The sequence below is a fragment of the Schistocerca piceifrons genome, chromosome 4 (genome assembly GCF_021461385.2).
Source record: "Schistocerca piceifrons isolate TAMUIC-IGC-003096 chromosome 4, iqSchPice1.1, whole genome shotgun sequence".
Taxonomy (NCBI): Eukaryota; Metazoa; Arthropoda; class Insecta; order Orthoptera; family Acrididae; genus Schistocerca; species Schistocerca piceifrons.
Genome location: NC_060141.1, coordinates 564514129 through 564520043, shown reverse-complemented (window position 1 = coordinate 564520043; position 5915 = coordinate 564514129).

The following is a 5915-nucleotide window of genomic DNA, read 5'->3' as shown; positions in this document are numbered from 1 at the left end:
CTATTGAACAAAATGTTTCAATTCATATTAAAATAGTAATTCCACTATTAAAAATTTTGTACTTTATAAGTAACTGGATGGTTAAAATTATTTGTTATTTTTATATTGTGAACATTTTGTCAACAATTTTGACCAGGGAAAATATTAAGATATTTAGCTTCCTTAAACAACTCATGTATATCAACTCAGTCTGATGTAGAATTGTCATGAGTTCAAATACTTCTTATATATGTGTTTGAAACACTTTCTTCTTCCAGCGCATGAATACTGCAATTTTATATGCACATTTATACAACTGTATAAATTCATTCCCTGCATATGAATTTGGTGAAGAGGCTATTAAATCTCAACCATACACTAGATAATGTTTATGTAAGAAGGAAATGTGTGCCATTTGGAATTGTGGCCAAAGTATCCAGATAGTGTCCTGTTCACTGCTAATTTAGTTTTTCAACAATTCCCACCTCACCTACCAAAAGAATGTCCACATTTAAATGTGAACACAACTAATTCAGTGTTTCACATGACCATGCTCAATTTTGATAAACCTAATTACTGCTTCGTGCACATAATTTGGATCCAACTCATATTTGAAACAGTCAGGATTCCAAGTGGGACAGTGTTTGTGTTTGACAAAAATATGTGCAGTATTCTAAAACTACTTACATATTGCAGTTGCGCAGTGTATTTTTTGGAGTATTGTGCCAGTACGCGCAGAATCTCGATTATAGACTTTTGTGTCATTATTCACGAGTTTCTATTTAGGGAATTGTATGTTCAGCATCAGACTGATGTTGTTGTTATAGAACGTAGCATCAGTAAATGTAATGGAATATTTGTATCGTGGTAGTACCTAAATGTGGTTGTATAATTGTGCAGTTTTATTAATATTTGAATCTCTGCTAAATGTAAAAATTTTAGCTGAAATGAAAGATAGAAAGAAAGAAAGAATCACAGGGAGAATAAACACTTGTAACACTACTTCATTTGAGACCATGGGAAACGGATAATTTGCAGAGAAGTGATATGTCAGCAGGTGAAATATGCAAATATCTGTTTACTCATAAGATCATGAAGAGGAAATGTGTTTTTGATGCTTGTTATGGCTATACTCTTTTATCTTTTATGAAAATGAGCACTGTATAACAAAAATTGTAGCACAAAGTGGACTATGTATGTCAGATTTTGTTTAAAATATAATAGTGTATCTAAATATTTATTGATGTAAACTTGTTGTTAAGAAAATGTCAACTTGATGTTCAGTGTGTAATGGAATGTAGTTACCAAACAAGAAAACAAGTAGGTGTAGAGAGCTGTCCATTGGTGTTATATCTGAAATACCGTATCTTGCATACAGTTGGAGATATGCTTAAAAATGAAACAAAAAAATACTGTTGTCATTATGTTTCGAAGTCTTATTTGTTGTATCTAGTTAAGCTGTAAATGTACTGTCAGTAAAAAGAAATAAATTCCTAATTATTCCTGTAAACAACTTCAGGTGGTCTGTTGTACCTTGATGGGAAACTATAATTAAAAACATTTGTCTTAAGTGTAATATTCTTCATATGCAACACAGCTGGGAATGTATTATAATTTTCCAGTTTTCTAGTGTCCTGTTTGTAATACAATTATTTATAAATTGAAAATTTGCTTTACTTTTATGATTATTGTTGTTGTTTCTTCAGTGGCTTTGTGAAAATATTCACACTTAAGTTCGTGAGCACAGCTGCTCATTTCCATGTAATTTGGTTTATATGTGCAATATGCACATACATTCACGAATTATCACTCAATGGTGGTAGTTCAAATATTCATTTCTGGTAGTGATTGGTTGTTGGAGACAAACCACAATAGTTTACCATTTCTTTTGTGGGCAAAACATTACAGCTCCTAGTCATATATATATATATATATAATTAAGGGATAGAAGATTGATTTGTAAAACCTGGTTCCACATTGTACAATGCTATGTTCAATGAAAAGTAGAGTACTTTTTAGCAATTGTACTGTGTTACAGTGAAAAACTTACCTTCATTTAGCAACCTGCTTTGTTGTTCAGAAGTCTGCAGAGAAGTTGGGTAGCTGTTGATAATGTTTCTTTCAGGAGTTGAGTTCAGTAATATGTTCGTGGTTGTGTTTTGTGGTCATCTTCATGGTGACAGTTAAAGAGAAGACATTCCTGTTGAATTTTAGACTTTATTAAATTAATAGTTTCTGCTACATTATACTAATATTTCATGCTAAAATGTATTAATAATGTTTGTGTTGAGGACCAAAGTCTTTGAAAATGGTTCTGTAGTATGTAGTATTATTCACCTTGTCTGAAAAGATGCTCTGAGCAAATCTGGTCTTTACAACATGGTGTGTCATGAAAATGTTGGTTTTGGTGTTTTTGCTATGAAACACAACTTCAGCAGGAACATGGTGCTGTTATGACACTTAGAACTAGTTCTTTATCTTTTAATATGGGAGTGGATGGTATTGACTATTATTGTGTGGTTGAAATTTATTTTTTGTTTTTCTTAGTGATTAGATATACTTCCAACTGACTACGACATACTTTGATTTCATGTCTTTGCTTTTCATCATCATCATCCTTTTCTACTATTTTCTTGACTATGTTGAACACACAAAATTTTGTTACAACCCTGTGAATATCGTGTTAAACATGAATTTTGAGAAAAGAATTCTGTGTGGCCAAAAAGTCACAGATTTACATAAAAATATGTTAAGTGACATATCCTGTTCATAAATTTGCCTGACCATGATCTTTTTAGGGCCTTTATGACATGATTAAGAAAAGGTATAATATTGATCATCATGGATATTCACTGAAGCACGTAATTTATGTGCTGAATGCATCTTGTATTTTATTTGAAAATGTAAATAAATACAATCTCCATACAGTTCTTTGTATACTATATTCATTATTGCGATCTCATGAAAGTAACCAGTAAATTTCAGACCAAACACTGCTGATAACAGTTGCAAATAAATGATTCCAATGTATTAAAAAGAATTGATAGCACCAGGTACTTTGAATAGACAGACAATTTTCTCAATGTAATTTTGTTATTTTCAGTTGCAATGAGAATGTATCGAGCAATTGTAAATATTTGCCTGGGGAAGAGTGACACTGCCTCCACGTGCTCTCCCAAAATCCATTCCTGTCATATCTGGCATCACCATCTCTCCTCTTTGTTGTAACAGATCTAAAAGTATATAGTTGCTTGTTTCATATATTTTAATATAATTTTATACTTTATAAGAAAGCTGTTTCAATAGCAATATTTTTTGACTTGCATTTTATTTTATGCAATTTTTCTTGCACTCACATGGTTAACAGATGGAATAAGATAGACTTTGTTATATTTCTCATTCATTTTGGCAACAGCCAAAGGTGTATCCATGAAACTGATATTCAGTGTTTTATTTTCCTTTATTTTTCATGCGAGAGACACTATGTGCTTGTGCTAAAGTTAGTAACTGTTGTCTCATGTGTCAGTATAGTGTATGATAATTTATATTTTTGTATAAAGTGGTCTTACATTTGTTTTATAAGGCAGCTGATAGATGAGTGATTTGCTTAGTGATACTTAAGCTTGTGCTTTCAAAACATTGATCTCACTTTTGTCATTGTCACCTTTTCAGCTACTTCTTTGTATTCTTTCTTTTTTTGTATCAGGTCTAAAGTTGTGCTGTTAACATTGTGCATAATTTAACTCTGTAATGTATTTTACTATCTTGAATGCAAATGCAGCTGCAGCTTGATGGAATTTTTCGAGACCTTTCCATTGTTATGTGCAATCTCTTGTAATTGTATTATTTGTTTATGGTCTGATTATTTGATAGATGTTACCATATGGTAAAACATTTATTTCAATAAAATCATAGTTATACACATTACAGTGTAGCACTGTGTGGCACTTCCTGTGGTGACTATGTTAAAATGATGCATGTGATTTTTAAAATGCCTAAAATCATGAAACAAAATTTGTTCGAGTACTATGCTTCTGTTCAGACACAATATTGATACTTCAGTGGAATAATTGTGTTAGGGAAGATTATCACCACCATTGTTTAAAAGTCCTCTTTTTATTCATTTTGTGTATTATTATGACCCGTAAGCTTTGTATACAGTAATGGACCATCATGGATGGCAAATAACTGTTGTACTAGGAAAAACAACCATTCATCATGTAAAAGATGCATTTAACACCTAATAGTCACATAAATATGATGATGCTTGCTCTAGCTCAACTATTGAACTCTAATACATATTGTGCATATATGAAAAACACACACGGTCTCCTCAGTACAGAAGTGTTTGTACGTACGTATGCATGCGAGTTTTTGAGAGAGAGTCTAGTCACGCAACATAAAGGAAGTGTACATGAACTACAATTTTCATTGTTATTGATTGTGTCCAGGAAATAGTGAGCAAACTGGCCTTGTGTTGCACAATCAGTAACAAAATGTGCCATACTATGTAGTCACTTTTCAGTACAATAAGTTTATTTTACTTTTTCGTATATTTATTCCAACAAGCATTAGAAATTCAAGTTACATGGTGCCATTCCTTGAAAAAGTTTTCTTTTTGTGTGTGTTCTAAGGTGCTCTCATGTATATTTACAAATTTAGCCTAATTACATGCTTAAAATGCTGTATATAAATGTATGTGGTGCTTCATAAAATCTTAAATTGCTCATTTTGTAGTGTTTTGTCTTATACACCAAAACTGACTCTATTGTACTGTGTATACCTTATTTTTTCGTCTTTTTTTGCCTCAAACCTGTTTAATGTTGGCAGCCCTTACCAATCTTAAGATAAAAACTGGGAGTTGTTTTCAAGACTCATGTTGTTAGAGAATGCTTATATCAAGTGAAAGTGAATGTTGCATTTTGTAGTTTCCTTTATTGTTGCAAATGAAAAACCAGTTTTATTTTGTTGCAGTTAGCTGCAATTTGTTATAAATATTGACCATTAATGTTGAAGAACTGTAATTCATGTGTAAATGTTGCAGTATGATGGTTCTGCTGTGTTATTGTTGTTTTAAATAGCAAGGCCTTCACTAATGGCCATGGTAATTTGTCATTTCTATTATTCAGTCACTGTGATATAATGTGTGAGCTTATTCTTATTTAAGTGAATGGTCATTCGTTATATAACAAGGCTGAAAGTATAATGCTACAGTTATTGTAATATATATGTGCTGCTTACAACATATTGCTGTAATATTACCAAGTAATAAAATTTCTTCAAGTATATACACACTTCTGTTTGTAATATTGTTGTCTTTTGAAAAGGAATAAAGAAAACAGTAATCATTCATGTAAGTTAAGCGACAATACACTCTGCAGAGAGGGTGTGAAATAATGTCTGCTGTCCCCTGATGACTGGTGTTAGAGAATTAATCACAACCTTAGATTCCCTTATTTATTCCTTGAATGATGTGCTACAGTGTCTAAGGTATTACATTTAAATTTGCAAGGAACCAAATCCTGAGCATCCTGCAGGAGCCCTTACTTGACTCTGCAAGGGGGTGGGGGGCAGAACTTACGCTCTGAAACCATTCTATTTTGAGAGTATTAAATGTTAGTAAGTCTTGCTTATAAATGACACTAAGTTAGTTAGATATTTACTTGTTCCGTGGATAATTTGAATGACTCTTTTTGTCAAAATAATGTGCAAAGAGCCAGTTTACAGCATATGTACACGTAATTATTGTTAATATTAATGAAAACATGTTTTTAGTCCTACTCATGGTTCTACACTTAATAAAGTTTTTTCTAGCTACCAATTTTGAAATAAAAATTCACCCAGGAGAAAAAAAATTTAGGTTAGATTTAAAAATTTTTGGGTGCTTTCTGTCAGACTTTTATGCTGTTGGGCAAATGATCAAAGTTTTGTTGCTG